A 17,838-nucleotide genomic window follows, 5' to 3' on the forward strand; every position below is an offset into this window, starting at 1 on the left:
CTCTCACTACTAAGACATACCTTCTCATGGGGTAAGGATTATGAGCCTTGACAGAGATCTCCAAAATGTCACTCCCCTTATCGCCAACTGATTGTTACACAAATATTGAAATCCATTATACCATTTTCTTCAGCTGAATTGATGTAGGATAAACATTGTAGCCATCTGTATTTAGACTACTTTTGAAAAATGAGTAACATTTTGAGAAATTATGTGTGATATTTTAAGGTGTTTTTATGACTTACATTGGCATGAATTACCTCTTGAGGGGAAAACATAAGACATGAGCTTTTAGAGTATCTATTAAATGAGATTGATTGAATTCAAAAACAGTAAAAGTTTTGTCCATCTTATGTGTTAAACAGCTAAAGATAAATGCTCATACAAATTTTGCTTTTTCCAAGAAAAAGAAGAATGAAAGAAGTAATCTTGTGGGGGCAATATCAATGAATAAAAACAACACAGAATTGCTAAACAGAAACATTAACTCAAACCGTGGTGACAGAGATGGCACAATGGATAGACACTGAAGAGATGTTTTCTGCAGGGAACTATTAAGTATTAAAGTAAGTTGTTGTTTTAGAAAGGGATGTATGTTCTTTTTATTCCAGTACCTTCAAGTTACAAAACAATAAGATATAAAATATTAAAAAAACAGGTGGCACTGCCAACCACATCACCAGGTTTGCTTGGCATAGTTAACAAGACACTGAAATAAGTCGTTTTTTAAAAGATAAGTGAGAAGGAAGAACAAGTAAATCTTCATCTGAAGTCCAAATCTAAACTCAAGTTTGAAGCAGGCTTGGAGGATATTCTGGTTCCTACTTCCATATTTATGACATTAATCTAACTTGTTTATTCCTCCTTTATGGCACTAATTTGAGATAACTTACTCAAACTTTACATCCCATATATTAAAAGAGAATACAAATTTAAAGCATGTTTTTTAATTCAGTAGGCTTAATTACTAGTTATCTCATGCATATTATATTACTTAGGGCATTTCATTAAGTAGATATTTATTTTGTCACATTTACTCATGTTCAACACTATATATAACAGCAGCTTTTAGAAACGTGCATTTCTCTAGGCCAAATGAGCTCATTTATTGTAAATAATAACATAATAGCATTCTAAATGGAATACAGTATGATAGATGTATACTTATTTCCCCCAAAATAAAAATTACACCCTTCTTACTCACATAATATTTAGCTCTTCATGACTGAAATAAATTAAAGTCACTTTAAAAAAAGAGAAGTCTTTTACATTTGAAACCTTATTCTAGCTGCTCCAGGATATTTGCAAATATATTTCCTAACTTGGAATAATTCATAAAAATGGTAGAGCTTTACAATGAATATTTAAATCACTAAATACAGAAACACCTAAAATTTAAAATTTCAGAATGTGACATAGGATTTGGATATTTTAAGAAACTATAATCAAAGAACAATAATTCTGAAAGTTTTTACCATACAATTATTGAGAGTCTCTGCTTCCAGAACTGGTTATTACTTTGCACAGGCCATCTATTTTTTGATTAGATGGAGAGGAAATTTTTAGAAAAAGTTCATTACCTCACATTTGTTTTTATTTTTATTGGTTCTTTTCAGTTATACAGCACAACAGAAGTTATATACTAGGATATCATTATAAAAGCATAGAATAACATTTGTTCTAATTCAGCACCTACTATTTCCTTCTGTTCTACTGATCTTTCTGCTACTTATAGTTTTTAAAATTAGTGTCACTTTTAGTGGAAAGACTCACAAAGTATGGATATGCAAAAGCCCTTTTTAATACAAGTATTAAGATTCAGATCCTAGATTTCTGACTTGCCACAATTCCTAACATTATTTTAGTATAAATATAGAGCCGAGGAGAGAAATAGAGAAAAAGCTCTCCTAAAATGTTATGATACTAAAACATCAAGGGTCCAAGTAAAAAAAGCAATTTGCAATGTACATCATACATTCCAAATTAAAGGCACCAGGGAAATCCCACAATTCTATAAAAATTTAGACATGGGTTGTAAGTCATGTAAGCATGATTTACAAATGACAGTAATATAAACTGACTACTCAAAAGATCCTTGACTAAATTTTACATTTCCTCTGCAGTTAGAAAGCTGTTCCTGATGCAATCTTTCTGTCACTGTATGTTTTCCAGCCTATCTTTTCTTCCAGCCCCCAAGACGCTCAGGTACTTGAGAGAACAATGATACAAACAACTTTTTAATTCAACATAATTCTCTAAAACGGATTCTTCTTAGCAAATTTTCATATAAAATGTTAAAAAAATATAGCTAAATTTTAAGCATTAACACCTTAAAATACAAAATTCCGAGCAAGAACATTAATTTCACGAAAGATCACTTTACCTTAATATGAGCTTCATAGTTGCCCTCACCCTTTGCAAGGCAGGAATCACCTGGATCAGATTTTTCAGGAGATCTTTAGAGCAAAAATGTATAACAAGAACAGGTGAGTGGTTTTCTTTCTAAAATAAAATCTGTTTAACGTTTAGGTAAAATTTCTTAAGTGGTATTTCTTGATTGATATAATTAAAATATGACCTCTTTTTTTTAAAAAAAAAAAGCTCATATTTACCTTGTTCTGCCTCTACTGCTCTGAATCTATGAGATATTCAATGAAGGCACTCTTAGTTCCAATTCAGAGTGATAGCAAAACAAACCTCTGATAACCCAAGACAAGGTAGCAAGATGCACAGTCCCCTCTCTTGGATATCCATGAGTCAAATACTAAGCAAGGTGGCTTGAAAATAGCAGACTTCATTCTTCACCATGGAAGTCACTAATAAAAACACCCTATTATTTCCCCTTTACCCACAAGCAGTTTGCTGAAACTTTAAAAAATTTTTTAAAGTTAAAAAGTGAATATATATGTTATTTAGAGTATTTTTGTCAGGCACATTGAAATAAATCATAAAATGATTTTTTCCTATATAGGTCCCACTTTATTCAGGTCCACATAAACAAGCAAGCACTTTAAAACCTTTATAGACACTCAGATACTCAAGGGAAAAGACTGCCAGAAAAGCAGAGTCTTGGGTAGTTGTACCTGTTTCCCTAGGTATTATTCTAAATGTCCTCCTTCCTCTGGGAATCCATTCCCCAGTCCCTCACCTGTAGGCCTCAGTGGCAGTCTCCAAACTTGAAATCTACATCTCATGAACATGCAGATTCCTGACATAAGGTTCAACTAAATGGAGGCCAGTGATTGAGGCTGGCCTCAGTCTAAATACGTTACCAACTACTTAACTGGAGCTGTGTGATGGCTTTGCCTGCCAATCATTCCTGTGCCCAACACTACACGTACATTGTAAGGACATCAGCAAGTTGAAAAGAAAGTGGAGGTGAATGGACACCCACTTTGGGCCACAGATGCAAACAGGAAAAAACAAAACAAACAAAAAAATACAACCTATCAGAACTTCCTCTAAATACTGTATATATTAATATGCCTTTATAGAGAGCTTTCGATATTCTGCGCCCTTAATCCAGTTTTGTGTTCATCAGACTGATCATAAACCCCACAATTTTGGTCTCTTTTCTAAAACCCTTATTCCTCCTACCCAACACAGTGTTGTTACTCTTCAGAATAGCTCTTTCCTTCATTAGTTACATTTTGATCTTCTACCACTTTGTTCACTTAATTCTATTCTTGTCCTCTTTAGTTGGGTTCCTACAGTTAATCCCCATTTCATTATGAAAACATTCACCTTCAAAATGATAACCAGAAAAGGTACTGAGCTTAGAATTCAGGAACCAAAGTTCAAATCTCATTGTTGCCACTTTCTGTACCCAGAAAAGTCCCTTTAATATCTTTAAATTTCAGGTTCATCCTCAAAAGTATCATTTGGCCAGCCTGTCAAACACATGCTGAAAGACTAGAGGATACTTTGACTAGTTGCTAAAATTCCTTAAAAATTCTGAAATTCTCTGAACTTTTGATTTTGTCAACAGAAAATATTCAAATGACAAGATAAAACAAACACCAAGGGAGCAAAACAGAAAATAAAGATAGAAATTAAAGAAAAGATTACAGTCATAGAAAAAGAAATAAAGAGTATAAAAGTAAAAGTCTTCATAAAATGAACAGAGGTAGTAATTGAAGGGAATCAACTAGAAAATCAGGAAGTAGAGAAATCAGAATGTCCTCTAAGGATTAATATAATTAATACAACATTGTCAAAACAATGGTATTCTTCCCTTCTAGAAAGATAATTTCTCTCCAGCACTTGCCTGATCTTGTTTATCAGAAAACCATATGGCCATAGCTCTGTGAGATTTTCCATAAAAGCTTTGATGTATTAAAAAAGCTGGTTACCAGTGGAACTGTCAAAAATGTTAGGACAAAATCTTGGACTATAACTAGGCTTCTCAGGTAAAATGTAAATCAGAATTAACCCACAACAGCATTTGACTTCTGAATTGATACATCTTGGTATCAACCTATACAGTGGGCAACACAGTGGAGTTCTCAGCCAGGTAAGGCTATAGTCTAACCACGGGCCTGATACTTACTAATTAGGAGAATATGGAACAAATAGTCAGCCTCTATGAATGACAGCTGCCTTATTAGTAATTAACAGATTATAATAGCACAGGCACTTCCAAAGTCTCCATGAGACAACTTTAGGAAACAAATGTTAACTGAATGTGGTGTCTGTCCCAGACTAGAACACTCAGCAAATACTTGGTTCCTTTTAACTTCACACTCTTAGTTAATAGACAATTTTTTTAAAACCTATAAATTCATACCTTATTAATGCGTCAGCTTTAGAACTTTCTTTCACTATTAAAGAAAACAGTAAAATTATATTTAATCAACAGAAATATAAAATATTAAAGATTTCTGACTTTGTTTTGTTATAATAAAATATTCCTCCAGGCCCATACCTGGAAACATTTTTAGAATTAATATTAATTATATTTCTGATACATAAGTAGTGTATTAACAATTCCTATGTCTCCTACTCTGTACTTATCAAATGCAAGAAACATGGAAATTATAAAAGTTTGATACTTAAAAGTAAGTCATTTGTCTCAAAACCATAATCCTTACTCAAAACTGCAAGACGAAAGAAAACCTTATCATTGTCACATAAAGCAGCATAAAGATATCAGTGTCAAACAAGGGGAGACACAATGGTGGGTTAGCAGGAAGTGGCTTTTTGCACAGCTCCAAGACATGGGACCCAGAGAGGGAGAAAACTGCTTCTCTGTGAGGTGGGTGATAAAAGATGCCACTGATACTCAATTCTGAACAGAGAGCCTGGGAAACTGGGGAAGTTGGGGTGCATCAGACAAAGATGAGAAACAGAACTGGAGCTTAGGTTCTGATGGGAGTGGGGGAAATTAGTACACGAGGACAGGAAAGACTGAAAAGTGCTGCAAGATAAGGGGCTGGGATTGTGCCTCAGTGGAAGAGTGCTCACCTAGCAGGCATGAGGCACTGGGTCAATTCTCAGCACCACATAAAAATAAAGATACGGTGTCCACCTAAAACTAAATTTTTTTTTTTAATTTAAAAAAGTGCTGCAGAAAGTGTTGGCATGCAGAACCTGGGACCAGAGGGCAACCTGGCCTGGGAAGACTCAGAAGCTATTCTGCTCCTTAAACTACTGCATGAAAGTCACCCTTGCTCTGCCTGCTATGCACAGGGAGCTGAAGCTGGAGACATGTTTGCACATCTGCACTGCAGCGGCACCAACTCAGACTGGGAACTTAGATCCATGTGTTGGGGCCCAGTCTGGATTCAGATACATGAATCCAGCAGACACCAGCCACAAGCTCTAAAATGAGCCTAGCCCATCAGGAGAATTTCTGGCATGGACAGCATTGTTCCTGGGGGTAATGTAAGTCAGAGAGGCCAGAGAGAGCCTGCCCTCCTCTTCCCTGGATACAGCACTGCCCAGGACCAGTGGTTCAAAATCTGAATGAGCAGGAGGGATGGAGCTTGGTGCTTGGGGCAGATCTCAGGAGGCCAGAAAGGACAGTACTCTTGAAAAACGGAGCTGGTGAAGAACTGGCTTCCCCCTTCCCAAGAGTGTAGCCCTGGAGAGAAGAGGGGGATATAGTGCTAAAGGTGCGTCGATTCTTTTATGCCCAGTGACTCCCTATGCAACGAAACACCTGGGGCAAGGACTAGACCTGTCTCCCCTGAGAACATCTTGTAGAACCCAGCATAACCTATACCCAGGGGTGGAGCTGACAGCACCTCCCACAGCTAATCCCATTCCACAGAGAAGGGACAGAGCTTTGGCACAGAGAGCAAGCACGTACTCTCAATGACAACCTGTGGTGTTTTCTTTAGTTTTTGAATGTACTGATGGATACATGATGAACATTTACACACTTTACACGTAAACATTTGTTTTTGCTTTCTCATTTCTAGCAATCTCAAACATAGTTATTTTTCCTTGCTCTGTTTTTTTGAGGACTAACGTTTTCAGTTGGCATATTTTGGATTGATTTTGTATTCTGTTTCAAAATCAATCCAAAATATGCTAATTGAAAACTCTCTCCTCTCTAATTTCATTACTGCTTTTTTCTCTTTCCTCCTCATAAACAACATATCCTACACTACACCTCTGCATCTGTCAAATTCCTGTCTTGAAACCACAAATCCTTTTCTACCTGCAATTGCTTCTTTCCTCTTAATGAACTCTATTCTTAACTTCTAACACTCACTGGGGGTGGAGCTGACAGCACAGCTGGAGTTTACAGAACTCCAGACACCACCACTAATGCTACAGCAACAATTAATACAACTGAAGCCAAAGGAACACCTATTCTTTGATTTTATGAAAGATGATTCAGGATTACTAATGTCTTTACTGACAGAAATTGATAAGCCTACCATTTGTTTATTGTGTCAATTAACTGTGTGAAAATAAAAATTAAGTACTGAATTTAGTGCTACATATGTAGGCACAGTTGGTTGCAATTCTTTGGCTCCCTACTAATCTGTGAGGCACAGGATATCTACAGGATCACTAGAAATGTGCAGACTAGAAGCTCTGTGACTGAAGATCCATTTAGATACATGGGTAGACACAGAAACAATATGAACAAGCAAGGAAACAAAGCATCCCAAACAAACCAGAATGACTCAACAGCAGATTCCACAGAAACCACAGTGGAGGAAATGTCAGAGAAGAAATTTAGAAAGTTTATAGTTAAACTGATCTATAAGATAAAAGATGATGTGAGGAGTGAAATCACAGAGAAGACACAAGAAGGGAAAGATCACTTAAATAAGGATATAGAAATTCTAAAGAAACATCAATCAGATATTCTCAAAATGAAGGAATCAATAAACCAAATTAAAAATTCAATGGCAAGCATCACCAATAGACTAGATGATTTGAAAGATTTTCAGGTAATGAAAGTAGTACATAATATTTAAAATAAATTTCATCATGGATTAAAGATATTACCAGACCACGAAAAAAATTTTTAAAAATATGGAATATTTTTATCTTTTCAAATCTTTTCAAAGACTAAATTTAAGATTAACTGGGGTAGATTAAGTCTCTGGATTTCAAACAAACAAACAAAAACCACAATCCTTTCAACAAAATACAGAAAATTTCCAAAATCTTAAGAATGAAATGAAAAATCAAACACGGGAGGTATACAGAACTCCAAATATATAAAATTACAACAGCCCCACTCCTAGGCATATTATAAAAATGCCTAATGTACAGAATAAGGATAGAATTTTAAAACCTGCTAGAGAAAAATGATTGGTCACATTCAGAGGCAAAACAATCCAGATCTCGGCTGATTTTTCAACCCAGACCCTAAAAGCTAGGTCTTGGAATGATATATGCCAAGCTCTGGAAGAAAATGGATACCACACCAAGAATACTAAATTAGGTCAGATTTGAATATGAGATAAAATCTTCCATAATGAACAAAGTTAAAGAAAATTCACAACTAGAAAGCTGGCATGATAAAACATACTCAAATAAAATATTTCATGAAGAAAAAAATAAAATGTACAAATAAAACCCAGCAGAGAGTACAACCACAACTAAAAGAATAGCTGATCAAAGTAGAATCTAATTCAACTTGAAAACTAGAAATAAATCAAAATGACAGGAACTATAAATCATCTCTCAATAATAACACTGAATGTTAATGGACTCAACTCATTAAAAGACATAGGCTGGCAGACTGGATTAAAAAACAGAACCCAACAATATGCTGTCTCCAAGAAACTCACCTCATAAGAAAAGCTATCCATAGACTGACTGTAAATAAGGATGGGAAAAACATATCATTCACATGGGTCTCACAAGTAAGCAGGCGTTTCTATTCTCATATCTGATATAATGGACTTGCTTAAGGGAGTAATACAACAGCAAGAAATAACAATTGTAAATACATATGCTCCGGAGCGTATATGTAAACAAATTCTTCTCAATATCATGAATCAAACACATCACAGCACAATAATATTGGGAACTTTAACATATCTCTCTCATCACCAGACAGATCATACAAACAAAGATTAAATATAGAAGGTAAAGAACTAAAATTACAATAATTTAGGCTTAATAGAGATACATAGAATAGTTCACCCATCAAGGACCAAATACACTTTCTTCTTAGCTGCACGTGGAACATTTTCCAAAATAGATCACATTTTAGTGCATAAAGCAACATTTACCAAATACAAAAAATAAAGCTAATACCTTGCACTTTATCATAATGGAATAAAACTAGAAATCAAGATAAAAAATAAAAACTAACACTAGGAGACTAAATTCACTACTCAATAATAAATAGACAGCTGAACAAATCAGGGTTGAAATTAAAAAATATTTAAGTGTAAATGAGAATAGTGATACAACCTAAAAAAATCTTTGGGACATTATAAAGGCAGTTCTAAGAGGAAAATTTGTAGCATCGAGCTTATACATTAAAAGAATAGAAAGCTACTGAGTAAATAATCTAGCATTACATCTCAAGGCCCTAGGGAAAAAAAAACCACTAAAATTAGCAACAGACAGGATATAATAAAAATCAAAGCTGAAATTGATGAAATCAAGATTTTAAAATTTAAAAAAACCCACAAGGAATCAAAATGTTGGTTGTTTTAAAAAATAAACTAAATTGATAAACTTCAAACAAGATAATTAAGAGAAAGAGAAAAAAGCAAAGTATCAAAATCTATGGTGAAAATTGAAATATCACCACAGACGAAGTAAAATCAATTATCAATAAATGATTCAGCATCAAACTAAGAAGCTTCTTCACTATAAAAGAAACAATCAAGGGCATGAAAAGAAAGCCAACAGACTAAGAAAAAAAAAAACCTTTGCCACCTGTGCCTTAGAAATTCTAAGCATCAACTTCCAGGATAAAAAACTCAAAAAACCTTAACGCTAAGAACACCACCACACACCACCACCCAATCAATAAATGGGAAAAGGAGTTGAATAGGCACTTCACAAAAGAAATACAAATGGTCAATAAATATATGAAAACATTTATAGAAATCAGAGGAATGCAGTAAACAATCCAGGGACAGAAGGCTTACAAAGACATTCCAGCATAGGAGACAACAAAGATGCTATTCTCTTACTTCCAGCTACTTATCTTATGTGTGGTACAAACAAAGCTTTACCTCCCCTCAGGGTGAAAACTGTTGAAAGATGACACCCTTCAGAGTTTCTATGCTCTCATCCATACTGCATTATCCTGGGGAAATGTAGAAAGCAGCACTAGGAAGGTCGCAGCTAGTTGTTGTGTAGTAATAGCTGATATCTTAAAATACTTAAATAGGCTATTAACCTACTCATGCTTTCAGAATGTGCTAACCATTGCCCCTCCATATGGGAGAAGAAATTCCTTCCCACTTCATTTAAAGTATAAAACAAAACAAAAACAAAAACAATGCGACTTTTGTGGCATTTCCCCTGAGAGAATCTACTGGTAGGCCAGAGATTGTACTGCATAGAATGTATGAGCTCTGGCTTCAACCCCCGACAGTGAAATAAAAAGTGATGATAATTTTTAAAAGAATTATACTGTGAAAATTATATAGACTGAGTTTATAATTACCACTCAAAAGAGGATTGTTTCAATTCATGCATGCTATTCACTTATTTCCCATGACAAGGTAGATAGATGTAAAGGACTTTTTGATGCCAATTTTATAAACTATGACTTCTTGAGATTGTCAAATTCCATTGAGAAGAGTTTATATGGTTCCAGCAGAGCAGGATGGTCCAGTTAGAACTGTGTCATACAGCATGATGTCAGTTTCCTCAATCCTCCTAAGTGGCAGATCTTCACAGACTGCACACTTTCTCAGCATGTAATCTGTATCCCTCATGTCCTATACTGATGAACCAAACTACTAAAAATGGAAGATAAGGGCTACAAATGTAGCCCACTCACAGAGAACGTGCCTTAATTTCATGCTGCTATGGGTTCAATCACTGGCACCACAAAAGCACTGAGATCTACTTTTTTAATTATGTATTTTTTTCCTTTCCTGTTTAGAGGTGACCTGATTGATTTATGAACATTTATACGCATGCATATTTCTTTTTCTCATTTCTAGCATTTTTGAAGCCAGTTATTTTTTCATGGATCAGTATTTTGACATAGCAACAAAGAAAAGTCCAGGACCAGATAGATTCTCTGGCAATTCCTACCAAACCTCTAAAGAACTGCTAACATCAATATTCCTCAAATTATTCCATGAAATAGAAAAGGAGGAAATCCTTCCTTCCAAACCCATTCTATGAAGCAAAAATCATCCTGATACTAAAATCAGACAGACACATAAAGGAAGTAAAGCTTTAAGACAAATATCCCTGATGAAGATATATGCAAAGTTTCTTAATACTTGAAAACTGCATATAAAAATATATTAAAAATATAGTGAACCATGATCAAGTGGGGTTAATCCCAGGGATGCAAGTTTGGTCCAACCTTCAGAGATCAAAAAACATAATTTTTCAATAGACTTAAAAAAAAGAATCACATAACTATCTCAATAGATGAAGAGCATTTGACAGAATACAGCATCCACTCATGTTTAAAACGCTAGAAAAACTAGGAATAAATAAGAATATGCCTGAACTTTTTTAAAGCTATACACCAAAAAATCCCAAGGCTAACATCATTCCAAATGGAGGAAAAACTGAAACATTCCCTCTAAAAACTGGAACAAGACAAGGATGCCCTCTTTCACCACTTCTGTTCTTGAAATTCTAACCAGAACAGTTTGGCAAAAGAGATTAAAGGGATATGAATAATAAAAGAAGAGCTCAAACATCTCAATTTGCTGACAAAATTCTATATTTATTAAGACCCCCCAAACTACCCAAAACTTTTAGAACTCAAACTCAGCATAGTAGCAGGATATAGAATTAACACTCACACATCAATTATGGTCCTGTACAATAATTATAAATCAGATGATGAATCACAATGGGCCCAAAAAATTAGAACACTTGGAAAACAAATTAAGAAGTGAAAGACCTCTATAATGAAAATCACCAAACACTAGAGAAAGAAGTTGAAAAATACCTTAGAAGATGGAAGATTTCCCATGTTCATGGATAGGCAGAATTAATATTATCAAAATTGCCATACTACTCAAACACTATAGTTTTAATGTAATTCCTTCTAAAATTTCAATGAAATTTTTCATAGAAATAGAAAAAACAGTCATAAAATTCACTTGAAAAAACAAGAGGCCCAGAATATCCAAAATAATCCTTGTGTGAGAAAAGTGAAGGAGGAGGCAGGCATAACAATATCCAATCTCAAATTATACTATAGGGCTACAAAAATGGCATGGTGTTGGCACCAAAACAGGCAAGAAACCAATGAAACAGACAAAACCACACAATACATTTATCTCCTAGTAGACAAAGGCACCAATAATATACATTAACACAAAAGAGTTTCTTCAACAAATGGTACTGAGAAAACTGGAAATATATATATGGCAGAATCAAATTGATCCCTTAACTCTTACGATGCACAAAACTCAACTCAAAGTACATCAAGGACCTAGGCATTAGACCAGAGATCCTGCACTCACCAGAAGAAAATGTAGGCCCAGCTCTCCATCATGTCAGCTTAGAAACTGTCTTCCTCAACAGGACTTCTAAATTGCAACAAATAAACTCAAGAATCAATAAATGGGAAGATAACAAAGTAAAAAGCTTTCTCACAGCAAAGAAAATGATAGACCATGAACAGAAAGCCTACAAAATGGGAGAAAATCTTTACCACCTGCACTTCAGAGAGACATTAATCTTCTGGATATATAAAGAACTCAAAAAAACAGCTCAGAAGGCTGCGGCAGGAAGATGGAGAGTTCAAAGCCTGTTTCAGCAATGGCGAGGCACTAAGCAACTCTGTAAGACCCTGCCTCTAAATGCAAAACATAGGGCTAGAGATGTGGCTCAGTGGTTGAATGTCCCCAAGTTCAATCCCCAGCACCCCCCTCACACCAAAAAAAAAAAAAAACTCAAAAAACTTCACATACACACACCCCAATCAATAAATGGGCAAAGAATCTGAACAGGTACTTCACAGAAAAAGAAATACAATTGGTCAATATATTTTTTAAATGTTTAGCATTATCAAGAAGACAAGCAACAATAAATGCTGGAGAGAATGTGAGAAAAAAGTTACACTCATCCATTGCTAGTGAGACTGAAAATTGGTGCAAGTACTCTGGAAAACAGTATGGAGATTCCTCAGAAAATTTGGAATGGAACCACCATTTTACTCAGAAGGATTTGAAATCAACATAATAAGTGACACAGCCACATCAATGTTTATAGCAGCTCAATTCACAGTAGCTATGAAATCAATCTAGGTGCCCTTTAAAAGATTTAAAAAATTAAAGAAAATGTGGTAATATACACAATAGAGTACTTATTTCTCATCCATAAAGAAGAATGAAATTATGGCATTTGCTGGTAAATGGGTGGAACTGGAGACTATCATACTAAGTGAAATAAGACAATACCAGAAAACCAAAGGCCAAATGTTCTCTGATCCCAAATAGAATAAGTTATAGACCATCTATGTATCACATATCAAAATACACTCTACTGTTATATAGACCTAAATATACACAAACAAAAACTGGTGCTGAAAAAAAAATAAAAATAAGAACAGAGGTGATAAACAAAAAAGCTCCCTCCTAACATATACCCGTTTAGGAATGGACAGAGATGACTAAAATTCAGTGGTCTGGACACTCACCCTAAAGCAAGACTAGAAATAAATGAAGCAACTCTTACAAAATTATGCAGGTCTTCAGCCTCGGTCTCTCCCATATCCTTGCAGACAGCACATTATTGACAAGTTTGGAGTAACCACCACAGATTCTCTACTGCCTATATCACTAGTCCACCAACATGACTCCACTCTCAACACTGATGCAGAAAGCTGTTACCTGACAGTGCAAACTGACAACAGCTCACGAGTCACAGATAAGACACAGGAAACTGCAATACAGATGCCATTTGGAAATGAATCCAACTTTATACAATAAACCAAAACCACAGGACACATCATCCAGAGAAGGCTACTTCCTAAGTAAACCCTCACATAAAGGTGGAAGAGACATATCCCTGAAGATGTACAAATTTCAATCTAGAAATGTAAGAAAGATAAAAAGCAAGGTAGTATGACTCTTTCACATTTTATAACTCTAGGAACTTTTTGCAAAGATAATACAATAGAGAAAGTGCCAGAAAAAAATTTTCTAAAGAATGTGAAAATAATGAATGAATTCAAAGATGAAACAAAGAAAAACTGAGTAAATTAAGGAAAACAGTGCAGGACATGAGAGAACAACTCAATACAGATTCTGAAAAAGAATCATTTAGAAATCTTGAAAATAAAGAGCTCCATACCTCAAATAAAAATATCTAATTGAAGTCAAACCCTTAGAGTACATCAAGTGAAAGAAAAAATATCAGAGTTTGAAGTTGATAAAATACCACATTCAGACAATACTAACAACAATCAGAAGAATTGTGAACAACTTACAGACCCACTGAACCCAGTTCATAGACAGTACTCTTAGGAACCACTGGTACACACAATGGAGGAGAGGTACAGGCTATAGGAAATGCAAGCTTTCTCCGTGAATAAAAGAAGTTATTTCTTGAATCTGGTGACAGTTATGAACATCCAGGCATAATAAGGCTTTAGAATCCCAAATGGACATGACCAGAAAAGAACCTCTCCACATTAGTCTATAAAATTAGCAAAGGTAAACTGAAATCTACAGAAAGGGCCAAAGAAATCATAAACACATCAGAAAAAAATATTAGATTTCTGAGTAGAACCTTTAAGATTCAGGATAGCATGAAATGGTATATTTCAAACACTGAATAAAAAAATTTTAAAAAGTAAACAAGGACAAAAACTGTAATGTGAATGGAAAGGATGGTCGGTCATCATGTTAAGGTAAAAAAAAAATCAAACAAAAATCCAAGTATCACATGCTCTCTCTAACATGTGGAATCTGGGAAGAAAATATGAATGACTAGAAAATTGAAGACAGATTATTAAGGAAGAGGGAAGGTAACTGGGGAGGGGGAAAATGGAAGGAAGGAGAGTGGTCAGGATTCAATTGTCATGTGTGTGTACAGAAATATCACTGTGAAATCCACTAACTTGTGCCAAAATAGGAGTTGATATTAATAGTTGACAAGAACACCTGTTTTTATAACAAGTCCAATTTGCTATAATGTCACCATATAGGAAACACAACACACTAATTTAAAAATATTTTTCTTATTTACGCAAAGCCATAAAATTTCAGGGTTCAAAATTAATGTAAAATTTCTTCAGATAATATCATTTAGATGATAATTTTTCTACAATTAATTGCTAAATAATTCTGGATTCTAGATGATCAAGAAAGAAATTAAGAAAAATATGAATGGAATTTGAAGATTTATTTTTCTCCATTTTTTTTTTGTGATCAAAACTTCCTTACTCTTTTTTTTTTTTTTAATACAGGGCATAAACACCAAGAGTAACTCACTTTTGTAAGTCTTACCTGAACTGAAAATTGCTGATGTTCTAGATTCTTCTTTCATATATTGAAGAATTAAATTCCTGTTGCTACATTTGAGAAAAGTAATAAAATTGGTATTTTAATAATCATATGAAAACACTGACCAAATATAATTCAATACTTTGTATAGAGTTTTAGATCTAGTATCAGAACTTTTTCATATGCTCTCCAAATTTGTAAGCCTTATAAACATTTTATTAACTTGAAAATTATTTGTGGGGCTGGGGATGCGGCTCAAACGGTAGCGTGCTCACCTGGCATGTGCGGGGTGCTGGGTTCGATCCTCAGCACCACATAAAAGTAAAAAATAAAGATATTATGTCCACCTAAAACTAAAAAATAAATAAAAAAAGAAAATTATTTGTACAATGTTTGTTCTGATGCCCAGGCTGATCCTGAATTTCTGGGCTGAAGCAATTGTCCTGTCTTAGGCTCCCAAGTAGCTGCGGTGAATGCACGTGCCACTGAATCCATACTTTTTAAAGAAAAAATTAAGGTAAAATGATCATTGAGAGCAAGACAGGTAAATATATTAACTAGTGTAGACTGAACTCAGAAAATGCCCTCTGTAAACAATAGCTCCTTGTTCTTGTAAAGTCCTTTCTCTTAGGCTTAAGAATTTCTAAAAAATAAGGGTTCTATGACTTTAGTTCACCAGGTTGTAATAAAGATTTACTAAGAATATTGAAAGAAATAGTAAAATAATGGCATATTTAACTATTTAGAATCTCAAAACTATTGTATATTTTTACAGGTTCTAATATTCAAATGTTAAAATTATTTAAAAAATGCTTGAGTCTTAATTTTCATTATCATTGGTGCTCTTTGTGCTTTGTAAATCAGAGCAAATCAGCAATTAAGTAATTTACAATTTTATTTACAAATATCTCCTTAGAGACTATAATCATCCCCTTTTTTGAGACTCATGAACAACAAAGGCAAGAAATTAACAAATTTCTTGTTAAATGCCAAGGACTGGCTTGCACTACTATTTCTTCTCTGCCTAGTTGAACCAAATCGGCAGACCTTTGTAAGAGTAGCTACATCCCCACGTTGATCTCCAACTGCCCTGGAAGACAAAAATCCTCTTCAACACAATGGACACTGAGGAGCCATCATGGGGCTTAGCTCTCTTGAGATTCAATGAATCTGCTTAATCTCTTCGTTTGGGGAAGAACTTAATATATGCTGAAAACTTTAGATAGTGATTCCAACAGCTTAGGAAATTTTCATTATTCGGGAAAACCAACCACTAGAGGTACCAATAAAAATTGGCATCCACCTTAGGAAATAGTGCTATGGGGCCCCTTGCAGTCAAAGGAAATGTATTTCAAGGGATGGAAGGTTTCCAGGTGCATATCTGTTAACCAAGATGGTAGAAAACTCTGATCTCTTTCAGTGACTTTACTTGAAGTTCTCTGATAGCTTTTAATGATTTCAGTTTTCTGACAGAAAAGACAAAGTCCTCAAAGGATAATGCACCAGAAAGAGAAAAGTCAATATGGGGGTTCTACATAAGGTTCCTAAAAGGGGGACAGGGTCAGAGCATTTATTGTGTGTTGGCCAAAGCTAGAGGCCAAGCTGTCAAAGCAGAGTGCTGCTGCTTGGGAACAAAGGTTAAATTAAAAAGCATGAGTGCATGAGAACTAAAAAGAGTGTTGTAACTTTTGAGTCTAAGTGTGTGTTACCATGAAGACTCAGGGTTTGGATCAGTGAGGACATGTAGTAAAGCTACTCTCTACCAGACTGCAAGGTCAGTTCTAGCAGAAGTCCTAATGTATTGGCTAGTGGTGGACCTTGGTGCTAGAACAACTTCCTTGCATGTATGAGAAGAGAAGGAAAAGGCAGGAGATAACAAACCCTGCAGGTGACTCATGCACGCGTAATTACTTTTTAAAAATTTTCTAAATTTTAATTATGTATATATGACAGCTGAATGCATTTTGATTCCTTGTACACAGCTGTGGCACAACTTTTCATTTCTCTGATTGTACACAATGTAGTGTCGCACCATGGGTACAGTCATACATGTACCTAGGTAATAATGTCTACCTCATTCTACCCATCTTTCCTGCCCCCATTTCCCCTCCCCTGTCCTCCCTCCTCTTTGCTCAAACTTTCATCACTACTTTTAGGCTACACTGAGGAGCTGTCCTAACTCACTACTGTTCCTTACATAGTTACACTATGAAGTCTCACTTCATGTGTGAGATGCAACAGGTGTGACTATTGTGGATCTACATCTAATGCTGATTAGTACTGTCATGTAAACACTTACGCAGTACTGCCACTAGCAATGGCATAAGACAAGGCAATCCGTCCACACTTATCTGAAGCAGACACATTAACACCACATTGAAGAAGCAGCTCAGCTATCTGTGTTGATGTATGTTCCACAGCAAACATGAGGGCTGTTCTAAAATAAGAGAGATAACTTCAACCTTAGGCATTTTAATAAATTTATTTAAATAGCCAATTTACTACATTTTACCAATTTGATATCTTGCTTTACATACACTAACAGACATCTTGGAAGATATCGTATCTTTATCTTTGAAAATCATTTGTAAGTCTAAGAGGAAAATGAGGACAATAACTATGATGATGTCATCATCTGGAGTTGGCAAAGATTTCAATGAGAAAAGCTCCCTTTTCTTCCTAGGATGATGTAATACATTGTAACTCACAGTCAGCCAAAGGTCAAGAAGTGAAAAAAGCTATTTGCAGG

The sequence above is a fragment of the Callospermophilus lateralis genome, chromosome 20 (assembly GCF_048772815.1).
Source record: "Callospermophilus lateralis isolate mCalLat2 chromosome 20, mCalLat2.hap1, whole genome shotgun sequence".
NCBI lineage: Eukaryota > Metazoa > Chordata > Mammalia > Rodentia > Sciuridae > Callospermophilus > Callospermophilus lateralis.